Raw genomic sequence first — 23727 nt, 5'->3', positions numbered from 1 at the left:
GCCCCATGCACAAGCAAACTGCGCTGTTCCCCATTTTTTGCGACTCAGATGCGCACGGACACGATGGTTGGTTGGTTTGTAGCGGTGAAGGGAGCAGAGTACAAAGGCGCGGACCCGTTCATATACACAAAAGTTCCAAGTAGTTTCGATGCTCTGGTATTACAAATGCAAATTCCGTCTGTTTTTAACGTCTTAAATTGAAAGAGCCGTTACAAATTGCTCCGTTTTCACTCCTTGTCGACAATCATACAGCACCTGAGGTAACAAACACATCTCGAGCCCCATTGTGCACTCCATTATTCATGCCAACTCAGTGCCTCGCTCTTTACTACTGTGTACCAATGTTGTCGTCCAACTGCAAAACACTGGGCCACAACAAGTTTCCGCGTCTCCATTGCACTGCGCATACTACGAAACGCTCCCCAAACTTGGCACTCACCCTCGCAGCCGACTTTTCCGACTTTCCACGACACCCACGCAGCGCTCACGCTAGTGACAGCATTATTTTTAGTTAGACGTTGCGCCAAAACGAATGAGCACATTTCGCCTACGGCTTAGGCCGACCTCCTAGTGTGGCTGCTCGGTGTCTGCAGGCAGCGAGGGTCTGCCAGCTTCCTGTGTTCGCACCTATGTCACCTGTGCTTGCTTGTCAGAGACAGACTATCGCAAAACATACAACTCACTCCGTGAATTGATTGCTACGGCATCTGTTATGAGCAGTCACAACTAGCAACACCAGTAGCAGCTGACTGCACGCAAAGAATAGGAATGTGCAGTGGGATTTACGTGAACTCGGCGCAAGCTTGTATCTTCCTAGACACATCTGCTGGCTGTGAATTCTTCCACTTGTTTATCAAGGTGCGCATGTAGGTGTGTTAAAAATTCTAGAGGCACTGGGTATCGATCCCAGTACCTCTCGCATACTAAACAAGCGCTCTACCATCTGAGCTACGCCCGCCCCCCCATAAGACTAATGGTGCTACATACAGCCATATAGACGACACAGACCCTTGCACTCCCATTATTCAGCAGACAAACACTACTCTCTATGTATCCGTTAGGGTGTCTTTCAGGTTTCGTGCATTCTGTATCGAATCGTAGTTGGCCACAATGAAAGTGGCACGTATAACGTCGAAAATAGAATTCGGACACCGCTCTGAGTAAGACCAACGTGTTTTCCACCCTCTAGACTTCAATGAGGTTAAGCCGCGATACCTAAGACAGATCTGCACTCGATGACACCTCGATATCAGCCGGTCCCCACACTTACATCTTGCTCTCCTTACGTCAGTATACATCATATCAGTCTGTGACGCTGGCTTTGCAACATCTTGCGTGCCTTTAGGTTCGCCGCGACCAACACTTACCATGCACTGACCACAAAAAATGGAGGCGCCGCGGCTTGAACCCTGGACCTTTCACATGCCAAGCGAACGCTCTACCAACTGAGCTACGCCCCATGCACAAGCAAACTGCGCTATTCCCCATTTTTTGCGACTCAAATGCGCACGGACACGATGGTTGGTTGGTTTGTAGCGGTGAAGGGAGCAGAGTACAAAGGCGCGGACCCGTTCATATACACAAAAGTTCCAAGTAGTTTCGATGCTCTGGTATTACAAATGCAAATTCCATCTGCTTTTAACGTCTTAAATTGAAAGAGCCGTTACAAATTGCTCCGTTTTCACTCCTTGTCGACAATCATACAGCACCTGAGGTAACAAACACATCTCGAGCCCCATTGTGCACTCCATTATTCATGCCAACTCAGTGCCTCGCTCTTTACTACTGTGTACCAATCTTGTCGTCCAACTGCAAAACACTGGGCCAAAACAAGTTTCCGCGTCTCCATTGCACTGCGCATACTACGAAACGCTCCCCAAACTTGGCACTCACCCTCGCAGCCGACTTTTCCGACTTTCCACGACGCTCACGCTAGTGACAGCATTATTTATAGTTCGACGTCGCGCCAAAACGAATGAGCACATTTCGCCTACGGCTTAGGCCGACCTCCTAGTGTGGCTGCTCGGTGTCTGCAGGCAGCGAGGGTCTGCCAGCTTCCTGTGTTCGCACCTATGTCACCTTTGCTTGCTTGTCAGAGACAGACTATCGCAAAACATACAACTCACTCCATGTATTGATTGCTACGGCATCTGTTATCAGCAGTCACAACTAGCAACACCAGTAGCAGCTGACTGCACGCAAAGAATAGGAATGTGCAGTGGGATTTACGTGAACTCGGCGCAAGCTTGTATCTTCCTAGACACATCTGCTGGCTGTGAATTATTCCACTTGCATATCAAGGTGCGCATGTAGGTGTGTTAAAAATTCTAGAGGCACTGGGTATCGATCCCAGTACCTCTCGCATACTAAACAAGCGCTCTACCATCTGAGCTACGCCCGCCCCCCCATAAGACTAATGGTGCTACATACAGCCGTATAGACGACACAGACCCTTGCACTCCCATTATTCAGCAGACAAACACTACTCTCTATGTATCCGTTAGGGTGTCTTTCAGGTTTCGTGCATTCTGTATCGAATCGTAGTTGGCCACAATGAAAGTGGCATGTATAACGTCGAAAATAGAATTCGGACACCGCTCTGAGTAAGACCAACGTGTTGTCCACCCTCTAGACTTCAATGAGGTTAAGCCGCGATACCTAAGACAGATCTGCACTCGATGACACCTCGATATCAGCCGGTCCCCACACTTACATCTTGCTCTCCTTACGTCAGTATACATCATATCAGTCTGTGACGCTGGCTTTGCAACATCTTGCGTGCCTTTAGGTTCGCCGCGACCAACACTTACCATGCACTGACCACAAAAAATGGAGGCGCCGCGGCTTGAACCCTGGACCTTTCACATGCCAAGCGAACGCTCTACCAACTGAGCTACGCCCCATGCACAAGCGAACTGCGCTATTCCCCATTTTCTGCGACTCAGATGCGCACGGACACGATGGTTGGTTGGTTTGTAGCGGTGAAGGGAGCAGAGTACAAAGGCGCGGACCCGTTCCTATACACAAAAGTTCCAAGTAGTTTCGATGCTCTGGTATTACAAATGCAAATTCCATCTGTTTTTAACGTCTTAAATTGAAAGAGCCGTCACAAATTGCTCCGTTTTCACTCCTTGTCGACAATCATACAGCACCTGAGGTAACAAACACATCTCGAGCCCCATTGTGCACTCCATTATTCATGCCAACTCAGTGCCTCGCTCTTTACTACTGTGTACCAATCTTGTCGTCCAACTGCAAAACACTGGGCCACAACAAGTTTCCGCGTCTCCATTGCACTGCGCATACTACGAAACGCTCCCCAAACTTGGCACTCACCCTCGCAGCCGACTTTTCCGACTTTCCACGACGCTCACGCTAGTGACAGCATTATTTATAGTTCGACGTCGCGCCAAAACGAATGAGCACATTTCGCCTACGGCTTAGGCCGCCCTCCTAGTGTGGCTGCTCGGTGTCTGCAGGCAGCGAGGGTCTGCCAGCTTCCTGTGTTCGCACCTATGTCACCTTTGCTTGATTGTCAGAGACAGACTATCGCAAAACATACAACTCACTCCATGTATTGATTGCTACGGCATCTGTTATCAGCAGTCACAACTAGCAACACCAGTAGCAGCTGACTGCACGCAAAGAATAGGAATGTGCAGTGGGATTTACGTGAACTCGGCGCAAGCTTGTATCTTCCTAGACACATCTGCTGGCTGTGAATTATTCCACTTGCATATCAAGGTGCGCATGTAGGTGTGTTAAAAATTCTAGAGGCACTGGGTATCGATCCCAGTACCTCTCGCATACTAAGCAAGTGCTCTACCATCTGAGCTACGCCCGCCCCCCCATAAGACTAATGGTGCTACATACAGCCGTATAGACGACACAGACCCTTGCACTCCCATTATTCAGCAGACAAACACTACTCTCTATGTATCCGTTAGGGTGTCTTTCAGGTTTCGTGCATTCTGTATCGAATCGTAGTTGGCCACAATGAAAGTGGCACGTATAACGTCGAAAATAGAATTCGGACACCGCTCTGAGTAAGACCAACGTGTTGTCCATCCTCTATACTTCAATGAGGTTAAGCCGCGATACCTAAGACAGATCTGCACTCGATGACACCTCGATAACAGCCGGTCCCCACACTTACATCTTGCTCTCCTTACGTCAGTATACATCATATCAGTCTGTGACGCTGACTTTGCAACATCTTGCGTTCCTTTAGGTTCGCCGCGACCAACACTTACCATGCACTGACCACAAAAAATGGAGGCGCCGCGACTTGAACCCCGGACCTTTCACATGCCAAGCGAACGCTCTACCAACTGAGCTACGCCCCATGCACGAGCAAACTGCGCTATTCCCCATTCTTTGCGACTCAGATGCGCACGGACAGGATGGTTGGTTGGTTTGTAGCGGTGAAGGGAGCAGAGTACAAAGGCGCGGACCCGTTCATATACACAAAAGTTCCAAGTAGTTTCGATGCTCTGGTATTACAAATGCAAATTCCGTTTGTTTCTACGTCTTAAATTGAAAGAGCCGTCACAAATTGCTCCGTTTTCACTCCTTGTCGACAATCATACAGCACCTGAGGTAACAAACACATCTCGAGCCCCATTGTGCACTCCATTATTCATGCCAACTCAGTGCCTCGCTCTTTACTACTGTGTACCAATCTTGTCGTCCAACTGCAAAACACTGGGCCACAACAAGTTTCCACGTCTCCATTGCACTGCGCATACTACGAAACGCTCCGCAAACTTGGCACTCACCCTCGCAGCCGACTTTTCCGACTTTCCACGACGCTCACGCTAGTGACAGCATTATTTATAGTTCGACGTCGCGCCAAAGCGAATGAGCACATTTCGCCTACGGCTTAGGCCGCCCTCCTAGTGAGGCTGCTCGGTGTCTGCAGGCGGGGGTTTGCAAGCTTCCTGTGTTCGCACCTATGTCACCTTTGCTTGCTTGTAAGAGACAGACTATCGCAAAACATACAACTCACTCCATGAATTGATTGCTACGGCATCTGTTATCAGCAGTCACAACTAGCAACACCAGTAGCAGGTGACTGCACGCAAAGAATAGGAATGTGCAGTGGGATTTACGTGAACTCGGCGCAAGCTTGTATCTTCCTAGACACATCTGCTGGCTGTGAATTATTCCACTTGCATATCAAGGTGCGCATGTAGGTGTGTTAAAAATTCTAGAGGCACTGGGTATCGATACCAGTACCTCTCGCATACTAAGCAAGCGCTCTACCATCTGAGCTACGCCCGCCCACCCCTAAGACTAATGGTGCTACATACAGCCTAATAGACGACACAGACCCTTGCACTCCCATTATTCAGCAGACAAACACTACTCTCTATGTATCCGTTAGGGTGTCTTTCAGGTTTCGTGCATTCTGTATCGAATCGTAGTTGGCCACAATGAAAGTGGCACGTATAACGTCGAAAATAGAATTCGAACACCGCTCTGAGTAAGACCAACGTGTTGTCCACCCTCTAGACTTCAATGAGGTTAAGCCGCGATACCTAAGACAGATCTGCACTCGATGACACCTCGATATCAGCCGGTCCCCACACTTACATCTTGCTCTCCTTACGTCAGTATACATCATATCAGTCTGTGACGCTGGCTTTGCAACATCTTGCGTGCCTTTAGGTTCGCCGCGACCAACACTTACCATGCACTGACCACAAAAAATGGAGGCGCCGCGACTTGAACCCTGGACCTTTCACATGCCAAGCGAACGCTCTACCAACTGAGCTACGCCCGACGCACGAGCAAACTGCGCTATTCCCCATTCTTTGCGACTCAGATGCGCACGGACACGATGGTTGGTTGGTTTGTAGCGGTGAAGGGAGCAGAGTACAGAGGCGCGGACCCGTCCATATACACAAAAGTTCCAAGTAGTTTCGATGCTCTGGTATTACAAATGCAAATTCCGTCTGTTTTTAACGTCTTAAATTGAAAGAGCCGTCACAAATTGCTCCGTTTTCACTCCTTGTCGACAATCATACAGCACCTGAGGTAACAAACACATCTCGAGCCCCATTGTGCACTCCATTATTCATGCCAACTCAGTGCCTCGCTCTTTACTACTGTGTACCAATCTTGTCGTCCAACTGCAAAACACTGGGCCACAACAAGTTTCCGCGTCTCCATTGCACTGCGCATACTACGAAACGCTCCCCAAACTTGGCACTCACCCTCGCAGCCGACTTTTCCGACTTTCCACGACGCTCACGCTAGTGACAGCATTATTTATAGTTCGACGTCGCGCCAAAGCGAATGAGCACATTTCGCCTACGGCTTAGGCCGCCCTCCTAGTGAGGCTGCTCGGTGTCTGCAGGCGGGGGTTTGCAAGCTTCCTGTGTTCGCACCTATGTCACCTTTGCTTGCTTGTCAGAGACAGACTATCGCAAAACATACAACTCACTCCATGAATTGATTGCTACGGCATCTGTTATCAGCAGTCACAACTAGCAACACCGGTAGCAGGTGACTGCACGCAAAGAATAGGAATGTGCAGTGGGATTTACGTGAACTCGGCGCAAGCTTGTATCTTCCTAGACACATCTGCTGGCTGTGAATTATTCCACTTGCATATCAAGGTGCGCATGTAGGTGTGTTAAAAATTCTAGAGGCACTGGGTATCGATCCCAGTACCTCTCGCATACTAAGCAAGCGCTCTACCATCTGAGCCACGCACGCCCCCCCCCCCTCCCCCCCTAAGACTAATGGTGCTACATACAGCCATATAGACGACACAGACCCTTGCGCTCCCATTATTCAGCAGACAAACACTACTCTCTATGTATCCGTTACGGTGTCTTTCAGGTTTCGTGCATTCTGTATCGAATCGTAGTTGGCCACAATGAAAGTGGCACGTATAACGTCGAAAATAGAATTCGAACACCGCTCTGAGTAAGACCAACGTGTTGTCCACCCTCTAGACTTCAATGAGGTTAAGCCGCGATACCTAAGACAGATCTGCACTCGATGACACCTCGATATCAGCCGGTCCCCACACTTACATCTTGCTCTCCTTACGTCAGTATACATCATATCAGTCTGTGACGCTGGCTTTGCAACATCTTGCGTGCCTTTAGGTTCGCCGCGACCAACACTTACCATGCACTGACCACAAAAAATGGAGGCGCCGCGGCTTGAACCCTTGACCTTTCACATGCCAAGCGAACGCTCTACCAACTGAGCTACGCCCCACGCACGAGCAAACTGCGCTATTCCCCATTCTTTGCGACTCAGATGCGCACGGACACGATGGTTGGTTGGTTTGTAGCGGTGAAGGGAGCAGAGTACAAAGGCGCGGACCCGTTCATATACACAAAAGTTCCAAGTAGTTTCGATGCTCTGGTATTACAAATGCAAATTCCGTCTGTTTTTAACGTCTTAAATTGAAAGAGCCGTCACAAATTGCTCCGTTTTCACTCCTTGTCGACAATCATACAGCACCTGAGGTAACAAACACATCTCGAGCCCCATTGTGCACTCCATTATTCATGCCAACTCAGTGCCTCGCTCTTTACTACTGTGTACCAATCTTGTCGTCCAACTGCAAAACACTGGGCCACAACAAGTTTCCGCGTCTCCATTGCACTGCGCATACTACGAAACGCTCCCCAAACTTGGCACTCACCCTCGCAGCCGACTTTTCCGACTTTCCACGACGCTCACGCTAGTGACAGCATTATTTATAGTTAGACGTCGCGCCAAAACGAATGAGCACATTTCGCCTACGGCTTAGGCCGACCTCCTAGTGTGGCTGCTCGGTGTCTGCAGGCAGCGAGGGTCTGCCAGTTTCCTGTGTTCGCACCTATGTCACCTTTGCTTGCTTGTCAGAGACAGACTATCGCAAAACATACAACTCACTCCATGTATTGATTGCTACGGCATCTGTTATCAGCAGTCACAACTAGCAACACCAGTAGCAGCTGACTGCACGCAAAGAATAGGAATGTGCAGTGAGATTTACGTGAACTCGGCGCAAGCTTGTATCTTCCTAGACACATCTGCTGGCTGTGAATTATTCCACTTGCATATCAAGGTGCGCATGTAGGTGTGTTAAAAATTCTAGAGGCACTGGGTATCGATCCCAGTACCTCTCGCATACTAAGCAAGCGCTCTACCATCTGAGCTACGCACGCCCGCCCCCCCCCCCCCCTACGACTAATGGTGCTACATACAGCCATATAGACGACACAGACCCTTGCACTCCCATTATTCAGCAGACAAACACTACTCTCTATGTATCCGTTAGGGTGTCTTTCAGGTTTCGTGCATTCTGTATCGAATCGTAGTTGGCCACAATGAAAGTGGCACGTATAACGTCGAAAATAGAATTCGGACACCGCTCTGAGTAAGACCAACGTGTTGTCCACCCTCTAGACTTCAATGAGGTTACGCCGCGATACCTAAGACAGATCTGCACTCGATGACACCTCGATATCAGCCGGTAACCACACTTACATCTTGCTCTCCTTACGTCAGTATACATCATATCAGTCTGTGACGCTGGCTTTGCAACATCTTGCGTGCCTTTAGGTTCGCCGCGACCAACACTTACCATACACAGACCACAAAAAATGGAGGCGCCGCGGCTTGAACCCTGGACCTTCCACATGAAAAGCGAACGCTCTACCAACTGAGCTACGCTCCATGCTCAAACAAACTGCGCTATTCCCCATTCTTTGCGACTCAGATGCGAACGGACACGATGGTTGGTTGGTTTGTAGCGGTGAAGGGAGCAGAGTACAAAGGCGCGGACCCGTTCATATACACAAAAGTTCCAAGTAGTTTCGATGCTCTGGTATTACAAATGCAAATTCCGTCTGTTTTTAACGTCTTAAATTGAAAGAGCCGTCACAAATTGCTCCGTTTTCACTCCTTGTCGACAATCATACAGCACCTGAGGTAACAAACACATCTCGAGCCCCATTGTGCACTCCATTATTCATGCCAACTCAGTGCCTCGCTCTTTACTACTGTGTACCAATCTTGTCGTCCAACTGCAAAACACTGGGCCACAACAAGTTTCCGCGTCTCCATTGCACTGCGCATACTACGAAACGCTCCGCAAACTTGGCACTCACCCTCGCAGCCGACTTTTCCGACTTTCCACGACGCTCACTCTAGTGACAGCATTATTTATAGTTCGACGTCGCGCCAAAGCGAATGAGCACATTTCGCCTACGGCTTAGGCCGCCCTCCTAGTGAGGCTGCTCGGTGTCTGCAGGCAGCGAGGGTCTGCAAGCTTCCTGTGTTCGCCCCTATGTCACCTTTGCTTGCTTGTCAGAGACAGACTATCGCAAAACATACAACTCACTCCATGAATTGATTGCTACGGCATCTGTTATCAGCAGTCACAACTAGCAACACCAGTAGCAGCTGACTGCACGCAAAGAATAGGAATGTGCAGTGGGATTTACGTGAACTCGGCGCAAGCTTGTATCTTCCTAGACACATCTGCTGGCCGTGAATTATTCCACTTGCATATCAAGGTTCGCATGTAGGTGTGTTAAAAATTCTAGAGGCACTGGGTATTGATCCCATTACCTCTCGCATACTAAGCAAGCGCTCTACCATCTGAGCTACGCACGCCCCCCCCCCCCCCCCCCCCCCCACTAAGACTAATGGTGCTACATACAGCCATATAGACGACACAGACCCTTGCACTCCCATTATTCAGCAGACAAACACTACTCTCTATGTATCCGTTAGGGTGTCTTTCAGGTTTCGTGCATTCTGTATCGAATCGTAGTTGGCCACAATGAAAGTGGCACGTATAACGTCGAAAATAGAATTCGGACACCGCTCTGAGTAAGACCAACGTGTTATCCACCCTCTATACTTCAATGAGGTTAAGCCGCGATACCTAAGACAGATCTGCACTCGATGACACCTCGATATCAGCCGGTCCCCACACTTACATCTTGCTCTCCTTACGTCAGTATACATCATATCAGTCTGTGACGCTGACTTTGCAACATCTTGCGTTCCTTTAGGTTCGCCGCGACCAACACTTACCATGCACTGACCACAAAAAATGGAGGCGCCGCGACTTGAACCCCGGACCTTTCACATGCCAAGTGAACGCTCTACCAACTGAGCTACGCCCCATGCACGAGCAAACTGCGCTATTCCCCATTCTTTGCGACTCAGATGCGCACGGACACGATGGTTGGTTGGTTTGTAGCGGTGAAGGGAGCAGAGTACAAAGGCGCGGACCCGTTCATATACACAAAAGTTCCAAGTAGTTTCGATGCTCTGGTATTACAAATGAAAATTCCGTTTGTTTTTACGTCTTAAATTGAAAGAGCCGTCACAAATTGCTCCGTTTTCACTCCTTATCGACAATCATACAGCACCTGAGGTAACTAACACATCTCGAGCCCCATTGTGCACTCCATTATTCATGCCAACTCAGTGCCTCGCTCTTTACTACTGTGTACCAATCTTGTCGTCCAACTGCAAAACACTGGGCCACAACAAGTTTCCGCGTCTCCATTGCACTGCGCATACTACGAAACGCTCCCCAAACTTGGCACTCACCCCCGCAGCCGACTTTTCCGACTTTCCACGACGCTCACGCTAGTGACAGCATTATTTATAGTTCGACGTCGCGCCAAAGCGAATGAGCACATTTCGCCTACGGCTTAGGCCGCCCTCCTAGTGAGGCTGCTCGGTGTCTGCAGGCAGCGAGGGTCTGCAAGCTTCCTGTGTTCGCACCTATGTCACCTTTGCTTGCTTGTCAGAGACAGACTATCGCAAAACATACAACTCACTCCATGTATTGATTGCTACGGCATCTGTTATCAGCAGTCACAACTAGCAACACCAGTAGCAGCTGACTGCACGCAAAGAATAGGAATGTGCAGTGGGATTTACGTGAACTCGGCGCAAGCTTGTATCTTCCTAGACACATCTGCTGGCTGTGAATTATTCCACTTGCATATCAAGGTGCGCATGTAGGTGTGTTAAAAATTCTGGAGGGACTGGGTATTGATCCCAGTACCTCTCGCATACTAAGCAAGCGCTCTACCATCTGAGCTACGCCCGCCCATCCGAAGACTAATGGTGCTACATACAGCCATATAGACGACACAGACCCTTGCACTCCCATTATTCAGCAGACAAACACTACTCTCTATGTATCCGTTAGGGTGTCTTTCAGGTTTCGTGCATTCTGTATCGAATCGTAGTTGGCCACAATGAAAGTGGCACGTATAACGTCGAAAATAGAATTCGGACACCGCTCTGAGTAAGACCAACGTGTTGTCCACCCTCTATACTTCAATGAGGTTAAGCCGCGATACCTAAGACAGATCTGCACTCGATGACACCTCGATAACAGCCGGTCCCCACACTTACATCTTGCTCTCCTTACGTCAGTATACATCATATCAGTCTGTGACGCTGGCTTTGCAACATCTTGCGTGCCTTTAGGTTCGCCGCGACCAACACTTACCATGCACTGACCACAAAAAATGGAGGCGCCGCGGCTTGAACCCTGGACCTTTCACATGCCAAGCGAACGCTCTACCAACTGAGCTACGCCCCATGCACGAGCAAACTGCGCTATTCCCCATTCTTTGCGACTCAGATGCGCACGGACACGATGGTTGGTTGGTTTGGAGCGGTGAAGGGAGCAGAGTACAAAGGCGCGGACCCGTTCATATACACAAAAGTTCCAAGTAGTTTCGATGCTCTGGTATTACAAATGCAAATTCCGTCTGTTTTTAACGTCTTAAATTGAAAGAGCCGTCACAAATTGCTCCGTTTTCACTCCTTGTCGACAATCATACAGCACCTGAGGTAACAAACACATCTCGAGCCCCATTGTGCACTCCATTATTCATGCCAACTCAGTGCCTCGCTCTTTACTACTGTGTACCAATCTTGTCGTCCAACTGCAAAACACTGGGCCACAACAAGTTTCCGCGTCTCCATTGCACTGCGCATACTACGAAACGCTCCCCAAACTTGGCACTCACCCTCGCAGCCGACTTTTCCGACTTTCCACGACGCTCACGCTAGTGACAGCATTATTTATAGTTCGATGTCGCGCCAAATCGAATGAGCACATTTCGCCTACGGCTTAGGCCGCCCTCCTAGTGTGGCTGCTCGGTGTCTGCAGGCAGCGAGGGTCTGCAAGCTTCCTATGTTCGCACCTATGTCACCTGTGCTTGCTTGTCAGAGACAGACTATCGCAAAACATACAACTCACTCCATGAATTGATTGCTACGGCATCTGTTATCAGCAGTCACAACTAGCAACACCAGTAGCAGCTGACTGCACGCAAAGAATAGGAATGTGCAGTGGGATTTACGTGAACTCGGCGCAAGGCAGATCTTTCCGACATAGGCTTGAGAATCTTACGGGAACACTTGTACTGTTTCTAAATTAAGTGTATGCGTGGGAGGAGGGTGCTTCCTGCGCACTAATAGCAGCACGCTTGTCAGTTGTGCTAATCATTCGCTTGTATCTTCCTAGACACATCTGCTGGTTGTGAATTATTCCACTTGCATATCAAGGTGCGCATGTAGGTGTGTTAAAAATTCTGGATGGACTTGGTATTGATCCCAGTACCTCTCGCATACTAAGCGAGCGATCTACCATCTGAGCTACGCCCGCCCACCCGAAGACTAATGGTGGTACATACAGCCATATAGACGACACAGACCCTTGCACTCCCATTATTCAGCAGACAAACACTACTCTCTATGTATCCGTTAGGGTGTCTTTCAGGTTTCGTCCATTCTGTATCGAATCGTAGTTGGCCACAATGAAAGTGGCACGTATAACGTCGAAAATAGAATTCGGACACCGCTCTGAGTAAGACCAACGTGTTGTCCACCCTCTATACTTCAATGAGGTTAAGCCGCGATACCTAAGACAGATCTGCAGTCGATGACACCTCGATAACAGCCGTTCCCCACACTTACATCTTGCTCTCCTTACGTCAGTATACATCATATCAGTCTGTGACGCTGGCTTTGCAACATCTTGCTTGCCTTTACGTTCGCCGCGGCCAACACTTACCATGCACTGACCACAAAAAATGGAGGCGCCGCGACTTGAACACCGGACCCTTCACATGCCAAGCGAACGCTCTACCAACTGAGCTACGCCCCATGCACGAGCAAACTGCGCTATTCCCCATTCTTTGCGACTCAGATGCGCACGGACACGATGGTTGGTTGGTTTGTAGCGGTGAAGGGAGCAGAGTACAAAGGCGCGGACCCGTTCATATACACAAAAGTTCCAAGTAGTTTCGATGCTCTGGTATTACAAATGAAAATTCCGTCTGTTTTTACGTCTTAAATTGAAAGAGCCGTCACAAATTGCTCCGTTTTCACTCCTTGTCGACAATCATACAGCACCTGAGGTAACAAACACATCTCGAGCCCCATTGTGCACTCCATTATTCATGCCAACTCAGTGCCTCGCTCTTTACTACTGTGTACCAATCTTGTCGTCCAACTGCAAAACACTGGGCCACAACAAGTTTCCGCGTCTCCATTGCACTGCGCATACTACGAAATGCTCCCCAAACTTGGCACTCACCCTCGCAGCCGACTTTTCCGACATTCCACGACGCTCACGCAACGCTCACGCTAGTGACAGCATTATTTATAGTTCGACGTCGCGCCAAATCGAATGAGCACATTTCGCCTACGTCTTAGGCCGCCCTCCTAGTGTGGCTGCTCGGTGTCTGCAGGCAGCGAGGGTCTGCAAGCTTCCTATGTTCGCACCTATGTCACCTGTGCTTGCTTGTCAGAGACAGACTATCGCAAAACATACAACTCACTCCATGAATTGATTGCTACGGCATCTGTTATCAGCAGTCACGACTAGCAACACCAGTAGCAGCTGACTGCACGCAAAGAATAGGAATGTGCAGTGGGATTTACGTGAACTCGGCGCAAGGCAGATCTTTCCGACATAGGCTTGAGAATCTTACGGGAACACTTGTACTGTTTCTAAATTAAGTGTATGCGTGGGAGGAGGGTGCTTCCTGCGCACTAATAGCAGCACGCTTGTCAGTTGTGGATGCTAATCATTCGCTTGTATCTTCCTAGACACATCTGCTGGTTGTGAATTATTCCACTTGCATATCAAGGTGCGCATGTAGGTGTGTTAAAAATTCTGGAGGCACTGGGTATTGATCCCAGTACCTCTCGCATACTAAGCGAGCGATCTACCATCTGAGCTACGCCCGCCCACCCGAAGACTAATGGTGGTACATACAGCCATATAGACGACACAGACCCTTGCACTCCCATTATTCAGCAGACAAACACTACTCTCTATGTATCCGTAAGGGTGTCTTTCAGGTTTCGTGCATTCTGTATCGAATCGTAGTTGGCCACAATGAAAGTGGCACGTATAACGTCGAAAATAGAATTCGGACACCGCTCTGAGTAAGACCAACGTGTTGTCCACCCTCTATACTTCAATGAGGTTAAGCCGCGATACCTAACACAGATCTGCACTCGATGACACCTCGATAACAGCCGGTCCCCACACTTACATCTTGCTCTCCTTACGTCAGTATACATCATATCAGTCTGTGACGCTGGCTTTGCAACATCTTGCGTGCCTTTAGGTTCGCCGCGACCAACACTTACCATGCACTGACCACAAAAAATGGAGGCGCCGCGACTTGAACCCCGGACCTTTCACATGCCAAGCGAACGCTCTACCAACTGAGCTACGCCCCATGCACGAGCAAACTGCGCTATTCCCCATTCTTTGCGACTCAGATGCGCACGGACACGATGGTTGGTTGGTTTGTAGCGGTGAAGGGAGCAGAGTACAAAGGCGCGGACCCGTTCATATACACAAAAGTTCCAAGTAGTTTCGATGCTCTGGTATTACAAATGAAAATTCCGTCTGTTTTTACGTCTTAAATTGAAAGAGCCGTCACAAATTGCTCCGTTTTCACTCCTTGTCGACAATCATACAGCACCTGAGGTAACAAACACATCTCGAGCCCCATTGTGCACTCCATTATTCATGCCAACTCAGTGCCTCGCTCATTACTACTGTGTACCAATCTTGTCGTCCAACTGCAAAACACTGGGCCACAACAAGTTTCCGCGTCTCCATTGCACTGCGCATACTACGAAACGCTCCCCAAACTTGGCACTCACCCTCGCAGCCGACTTTTCCGACTTTCCACGACGCTCACGCTAGTGACAGCATTATTTATAGTTCGACGTCGCGCCAAATCGAATGAGCACATTTCGCCTACGGCTTAGGCCGCCCTCCTAGTGTGGCTGCTCGGTGTCTGCAGGCAGCGAGGGTCTGCAAGCTTCCTATGTTCGCACCTATGTCACCTGTGCTTGCTTGTCAGAGACAGACTATCGCAAAACATACAACTCACTCCATGAATTGATTGCTACGGCATCTGTTATCAGCAGTCACGACTAGCAACACCAGTAGCAGCTGACTGCACGCAAAGAATAGGAATGTGCAGTGGGATTTACGTGAACTCGGCGCAAGCTTGTATCTTCCTAGACACATCTGCTGGCTGTGAATTATTCCACTTGCATATCAAGGTGCGCATGTAGGTGTGTTAAAAATTCTGGAGGGACTTGGTATTGATCGCAGTACCTCTCGCGTACTAAGCAAGCGCTCTACAATCTGAGCTACGCCCGCCCATCCTAAGACTAATGGTGCTACATACAGCCATATAGACGACACAGACCCTTGCACTCCCATTATTCAGCAGACAAACACTACTCTCTATGTATCCGTTAGGGTGTCTTTCAGGTTTCGTGCATTCTGTATCGAATCGTAGTTGGCCACAATGAAAGTGGCACGTATAACGTAGGAAATAGAATTCGGACACCGCTCTGAGTAAGACCAACGTGTTGTCCACCCTCTATACTTCAATGAGGTTAAGCCGCGATACCTAAGACAGATCTGCACTCGATGACACCTCGATAACAGCCGGTCCCCACACTTACATATTGCTCTCCTTATGTCAGTATACATCATATCAGTCTGTGACGCTGGCTTTGCAACATCTTGCGTGCCTTTAGGTTCGCCGCGACCAACACTTACCATGCACTGACCACAAAAAATGGAGGCGCGGCGGCTTGAACCCTGGACCTTTCACATGCCAGGCGAACGCTCTACCAACTGAGCTACGCCCCATGCACGAGCAAACTGCGCTATTCCCCATTCTTTGCGACTCAGATGCGCACGGACACGATGGTTGGTTGGTTTGTAGCGGTGAAGGGAGCAGAGTACAAAGGCGCGGACCCGTTCATATACACAAAAGTTCCAAGTAGTTTCGATGCTCTGGTATTACAAATGAAAATTCCGTCTGATTTTACGTCTTAAATTGAAAGAGCCGTCACAAATTGCTCCGTTTTCACTCCTTGTCGACAATCATACAACACCTGAGGTAACAAACACATCTCGAGCCCCATTGTTCACTCCATTATTCATGCCAACTCAGTGCCTCGCTCTTTACTACTGTGTACCAATCTTGTCGTCCAACTGCAAAACACTGGGTCACAACAAGTTTCCGCGTCTCCATTGCACTGCGCATACTACGAAATGCTCCCCAATCTTGGCACTCACCCTCGCAGCCGACTTTTCCGACTTTCCACGACGCTCACGCTAGTGACAGCATTATTTATAGTTCGACGTCGCGCCAAATCGAATGAGCACATTTCGCCTACGTCTTAGGCCGCCCTCCTAGTGTGGCTGCTCGGTGTCTGCAGGCAGCGAGGGTCTGCAAGCTTCCTATGTTCGCACCTATGTCACCTGTGCTTGCTTGTCAGAGACAGACTATCGCAAAACATACAACTCACTCCATGAATTGATTGCTACGGCATCTGTTATCAGCAGTCACGACTAGCAACACCAGTAGCAGCTGACTGCACGCAAAGAATAGGAATGTGCAGTGGGATTTACGTGAACTCGGCGCAAGGCAGATCTTTCCGACATAGGCTTGAGAATCTTACGGGAACACTTGTACTGTTTCTAAATTAAGTGTATGCGTGGGAGGAGGGTGCTTCCTGCGCACTAATAGCAGCACGCTTGTCAGTTGTGGATGCTAATCATTCGCTTGTATCTTCCTAGACACATCTGCTGGTTGTGAATTATTCCACTTGCATATCAAGGTGCGCATGTAGGTGTGTTAAAAATTCTGGAGGCACTGGGTATTGATCCCAGTACCTCTCGCATACTAAGCGAGCGATCTACCATCTGAGCTACGCCCGCCCACCCGAAGAGTAATGGTGGTACATACAGCCATATAGACGACACAGACCCTTGCACTCCCATTATTCAGCAGACAAACACTACTCTCTATGTATCCGTTAGGGTGTCTTTCAGGTTTCGTGCATTCTGTATCGAATCGTAGTTGGCCACAATGAAAGTGGCACGTATAACGTCGAAAATAGAATTCGGACACCGCTCTGAGTAAGACCAACGTGTTGTCCACCCTCTATACTTCAATGAGGTTAAGCCGCGATACCTAACACAGATCTGCACTCGATGACACCTCGATAACAGCCGGTCCCCACACTTACATCTTGCTCTCCTTACGTCAGTATACATCATATCAGTCTGTGACGCTGGCTTTGCAACATCTTGCGTGCCTTTAGGTTCGCCGCGACCAACACTTACCATGCACTGACCACAAAAAATGGAGGCGCCGCGACTTGAACCCCGGACCTTTCACAGGCCAAGCGAACGCTCTACCAAATGAGCTACGCCCCATGCACGAGCAAACTGCGCTATTCCCCATTCTTTGCGACTCAGATGCGCACGGACACGATGGTTGGTTGGTTTGTAGCGGTGAAGGGAGCAGAGTACAAAGGCGCGGACCCGTTCATATACACAAAAGTTCCAAGTAGTTTCGATGCTCGGGTATTACAAATGAAAATTCCGTCTGTTTTTACGTCTTAAATTGAAAGAGCCGTCACAAATTGCTCCGTTTTCACTCCTTGTCGACAATCATACAGCACCTGAGATAACAAACACATCTCGAGCCCCATTGTGCACTCCATTATTCATGCCAACTCAGTGCCTCGCTCTTTACTACTGTGTACCAATCTTGTCGTCCAACTGCAAAACACTGGGCCACAACAAGTTTCCGCGTCTCCATTGCACTGCGCATACTACGAAATGCTCCCCAAACTTGGCACTCACCCTCGCAGCCGACTTTTCCGACATTCCACGACGCTCACGCTAGTGACAGCATTATTTATAGTTCGACGTCGCGCTAAATCGAATGAGCACATTTCGCCTACGGCTTAGGCCGCCCTCCTAGTGTGGTTGCTCGGTGTCTGCAGGCAGCGAGGGTCTGCAAGCTTCCTATGTTCGCACCTATGTCACCTGTGCTTGCTTGTCAGAGACAGACTATCGCAAAACATACAACTCACTCCGTGAATTGATTGCTACGGCATCTGTTATCAGCAGGCACAACTAGCAACACCAGTAGCAGCTGACTGCACGCAAAGAATAGGAATGTGCAGTGGGATTTACGTGAACTCGGCGCAAGCTTGTATCTTCCTAGACACATCTGCTGGCTGTGAATTATTCCACTTGCATATCAAGGTGCGCAAGTAGGTGTGTTAAAAATTCTGGAGGGACTGGGTATTGATCCCAGTACCTCTCGCATACTAAGCAAGCGCTCTACCATCTGAGCTACGCCCGCCCACCCGAAGACTAATGGTGCTACATACAGCCATATAGACGACACAGACCCTTGCACTCCCATTATTCAGCAGACAAACACTACTCTCTATGTATCCGTTAGGGTGTCTTTCAGGTTTCGTGCATTCTGTATCGAATCGTAGTTGGCCACAATGAAAGTGGCACGTATAACGTAGAAAATAGAATTCGGACACCGCTCTGAGTAAGACCAACGTGTTGTCCACCCTCTAGACTTCAATGAGGTTAAGCCGCGATACCTAAGACAGATCTGCACTCGATGACACCTCGATAACAGCCGGTCCCCACACTTACACCTTGCTATCCTTACGTCAGTATACATCATATCAGTCTGTGACGCTGGCTTTGCAACATCTTGCGTGCCTTTAGGTTCGCCGCGACCAACACTTACCATGCACTGACCACAAAAAATGGAGGCGCCGCGGCTTGAACCCTGGACCTTTCACATGCCAAGCGAACGCTCTACCAACTGAGCTACGCCCCATGCACGAGCAAACTGCGCTATTCCCCATTCTTTGCGACTCAGATGCGCACGGACACGATGGTTGGTTGGTTTGTAGCGGTGAAGGGAGCAGAGTACAAAGGCGCGGACCCGTTCATATACACAAAAGTTCCAAGTAGTTTCGATGCTCTGGTATTACAAATGCAAATTCCGTCTGTTTTTAACGTCTTAAATTGAAAGAGCCTTCACAAATTGCTCCGTTCTCACTCATTGTCGACAATCATACAGCACCTGAGGTAACAAACACATCTCGAGCCCCATTGTGCACTCCATTATTCATGCCAACTCAGTGCCTCGCTCTTTACTACTGTGTACCAATCTTGTCGTCCAACTGCAAAACACTGGGCCACAACAAGTTTCCGCGTCTCCATTGCACTGCGCATACTACGAAATGCTCCCCAAACTTGGCACTCACCCTCGCAGCCGACTTTTCCGACTTTCCACGACGCTCACGCAACGCTCACGCTAGTGACAGCATTATTTATAGTTCGACGTCGCGCCAAATCGAATGAGCACATTTCGCCTACGGCTTAGGCCGCCCTCCTAGTGTGGCTGCTCGGTGTCTGCAGGCAGCGAGGGTCTGCAAGCTTCCTATGTTCACACCTATGTCACCTGTGCTTGCTTGTCAGAGACAGACTATCGCAAAACATACAACTCACTCCATGAATTGATTGCTACGGCATCTGTTATCAGCAGTCACAACTAGCAACACCAGTAGCAGCTGACTGCACGCAAAGAATAGGAATGTGCAGTGGGATTTTCGTGAACTCGGCGCAAGCTTGTATCTTCCTAGACACATCTGCTGGCTGTGAATTATTCCACTTGCATATCAAGGTGCGCATGTAGGTGTGTTAAAAATTCTGGAGGGACTGGGTATTGATCCCAGTACCTCTCGCATACTAAGCAAGCGCTCTACCATCTGAGCTACGCCCGCCCACCCGAAGACTAATTGTGCTACATACAGCCATATAGACGACACAGACCCTTGCACTCCCATTATTCAGCAGACAAACACTACTCTCTATGTATCCGTTAGGGTGTCTTTCAGGTTTCGTGCATTCTGTATCGAATCGTAGTTGGCCACAATGAAAGTGGCACGTATAACGTCGAAAATAGAATTCGGACACCGCTCTGAGTAAGACCAACGTGTTGTCCACCCTCTATACTTCAATGAGGTTAAGCCGCGATACCTAAGACAGATCTGCACTCGATGACACCTCGATAACAGCCGGTCCCCACACTTACATCTTGCTCTCCTTACGTCAGTATACACCATATCAGTCTGTGACGCTGGCTTTGCAACATCTTGCGTGCCTTTAGGTTCGCCGCGACCAACACTTACCATGCACTGACCACAAAAAAAGGAGGCGCCGCGGCTTGAACCCTGGACCTTTCACATGCCAAGCGAACGCTCTACCAACTGAGCTACGCCCCATGCACGAGCAAACTGCGCTATTCCCCATTCTTTGCGACTCAGATGCGCACGGACACGATGGTTGGTTGGTTTGTAGCGGTGAAGGGAGCAGAGTACAAAGGCGCGGACCCGTTCATATACACAAAAGTTCCAAGTAGTTTCGATGCTCTGGTATTACAAATGCAAATTCCGTCTGTTTTTAACGTCTTAAATTGAAAGAGCCGTCACAAATTGCTCCGTTTTCACTCCTTGTCGACAATCATACAGCACCTGAGGTAACAAACACATCTCGAGCCCCATTGTGCACTCCATTATTCATGCCAACTCAGTGCCTCGCTCTTTACTACTGTGTACCAATCTTGTCGTCCAACTGCAAAACACTGGGCCACAACAAGTTTCCGCGTCTCCATTGCACTGCGCATACTACGAAACGCTCCCCAAACTTGGCACTCACCCTCGCAGCCGACTTTTCCGACTTTCCACGACGCTCACGCAACGCTCACGCTAGTGACAGCATTATTTATAGTTCGACGTCGCGCCAAATCGAATGAGCACATTTCGCCTACGGCTTAGGCCGCCCTCCTAGTGTGGCTGCTCGGTGTCTGCAGGCAGCGAGGGTCCGCAAGCTTCCTATGTTCACACCTATGTCACCTGTGCTTGCTTGTCAGAGACAGACTATCGCAAAACTTACAACTCACTCCATGAATTGATTGCTACGGCATCTGTTATCAGCAGTCACAACTAGCAACACCAGTAGCAGCTGACTGCACGCAAAGAATAGGAATGTGCAGTGGGATTTTCGTGAACTCGGCGCAAGCTTGTATCTTCCTAGACACATCTGCTGGTTGTGAATTATTCCACTTGCATATCAAGGTGCGCATGTAGGTGTGTTAAAAATTCTGGAGGGACTGGGTATTGATCCCAGTACCTCTCGCATACTAAGCAAGCGCTCTACCATCTGAGCTACGCCCGCCCACCCGAAGACTAATGGTGCTACATACAGCCATATAGACGACACAGACCCTTGCACTCCCATTATTCAGCAGACAAACACTACTCTCTATGTATCCGTTAGGGTGTCTTTCAGGTTTCGTGCATTCTGTATCGAATCGTAGTTGGCCACAATGAAAGTGGCACGTATAACGTCGAAAATAGAATTCGGACACCGCTATGAGTAAGACCAACGTGTTGTCCACCCTCTATACTTCAATGAGGTTAAGCCGCGATACCTAAGACATCTCTGCACTCGATGACACCTCGATAACAGCCGGTCCCCACACTTACATCTTGCTCTCCTTACGTCAGTATACACCATATCAGTCTGTGACGCTGGCTTTTCAACATCTTGCGTGCCTTTAGGTTCGCCGCGACCAACACTTACCATGCACTGACCACAAAAAAAGGAGGCGCCGCGGCTTGAACCCTGGACCTTTCACATGCCAATCGAACGCTCTACCAACTGAGCTACGCCCCATGCACGAGCAAACTGCGCTATTCCCCATTCTTTGCGACTCAGATGCGCACGGACACGATGGTTGGTTGGTTTGTAGCGGTGAAGGGAGCAGAGTACAAAGGCGCCGACCCGTTCATATACACAAAAGTTCCAAGTAGTTTCGATGCTCTGGTATTACAAATGAAAATTCCGTCCGTTTTTAACGTCTTAAATTGAAAGAGCCGTCACAAATTGCTCCGTTTTCACTCCTTGTCGACAATCATACAGCACCTGAGGTAACAAACACATCTCGAGCCCCATTGTGCACTCCATTATTCATGCCAACTCAGTGCCTCGCTCTTTACTACTGTGTACCAATCTTGTCGTCCAACTGCAAAACACTGGGCCACAACAAGTTTCCGCGTCTCCATTGCACTGCGCATACTACGAAACGCTCCCCAAACTTGGCACTCACCCTCGCAGCCGACTTTTCCGACTTTCCACGACGCTCACGCAACGCTCACGCTAGTGACAGCATTATTTATAGTTCGACGTCGCGCCAAATCGATTGAGCACATTTCGCCTACGGCTTAGGCCGCCCTCCTAGTGTGGCTGCTCGGTGTCTGCAGGCAGCGAGGGTCTGCAAGCTTCCTATGTTCACACCTATGTCACCTGTGCTTGCTTGTCAGAGACAGACTATCGCAAAACATACAACTCACTCCATGAATTGATTGCTACGGCATCTGTTATCAGCAGTCACAACTAGCAACACCAGTAGCAGCTGACTGCACGCAAAGAATAGGAATGTGCAGTGGGATTTTCGTGAACTCGGCGCAAGCTTGTATCTTCCTAGACACATCTGCTGGCTGTGAATTATTCCACTTGCATATCAAGGTGCGCATGTAGGTGTGTTAAAAATTCTGGAGGGACTGGGTATTGATCCCAGTACCTCTCGCATACTAAGCAAGCGCTCTACCATCTGAGCTACGCCCGCCCACCCGAAGACTAATGGTGCTACATACAGCCATATAGACGACACAGACCCTTGCACTCCCATTATTCAGCAGACAAACACTACTCTCTATGTATCCGTTAGGGTGTCTTTCAGGTTTCGTGCATTCTGTATCGAATCGTAGTTGGCCACAATGAAAGTGGCACGTATAACGTCGAAAATAGAATTCGGACACCGCTCTGAGTAAGACCAACGTGTTGTCCACCCTCTATACTTCAATGAGGTTAAGCCGCGATACCTAAGACAGATCTGCACTCGATGACACCTCGATAACAGCCGGTCCCCACACTTACATCTTGCTCTCCTTACGTCAGTATACACCATATCAGTCTGTGACGCTGGCTTTGCAACATCTTGCGTGCCTTTAGGTTCGCCGCGACCAACACTTACCATGCACTGACCACAAAAAAAGGAGGCGCCGCGGCTTGAACCCTGGACCTTTCACATGCCAAGCGAACGCTCTACCAACTGAGCTACGCCCCATGCACGAGCAAACTGCGCTATTCCCCATTCTTTGCGACTCAGATGCGCACGGACACGATGGTTGGTTGGTTTGTAGCGGTGAAGGGAGCAGAGTACAAAGGCGCGGATCCGTTCATATACACAAAAGTTCCAAGTAGTTTCGATGCTCTGGTAT

This window comes from Schistocerca gregaria, chromosome 9 (assembly GCF_023897955.1).
Source record: "Schistocerca gregaria isolate iqSchGreg1 chromosome 9, iqSchGreg1.2, whole genome shotgun sequence".
Classification (NCBI taxonomy): Eukaryota; Metazoa; Arthropoda; class Insecta; order Orthoptera; family Acrididae; genus Schistocerca; species Schistocerca gregaria.
Note: the sequence above shows the minus strand (reverse complement) of the source record.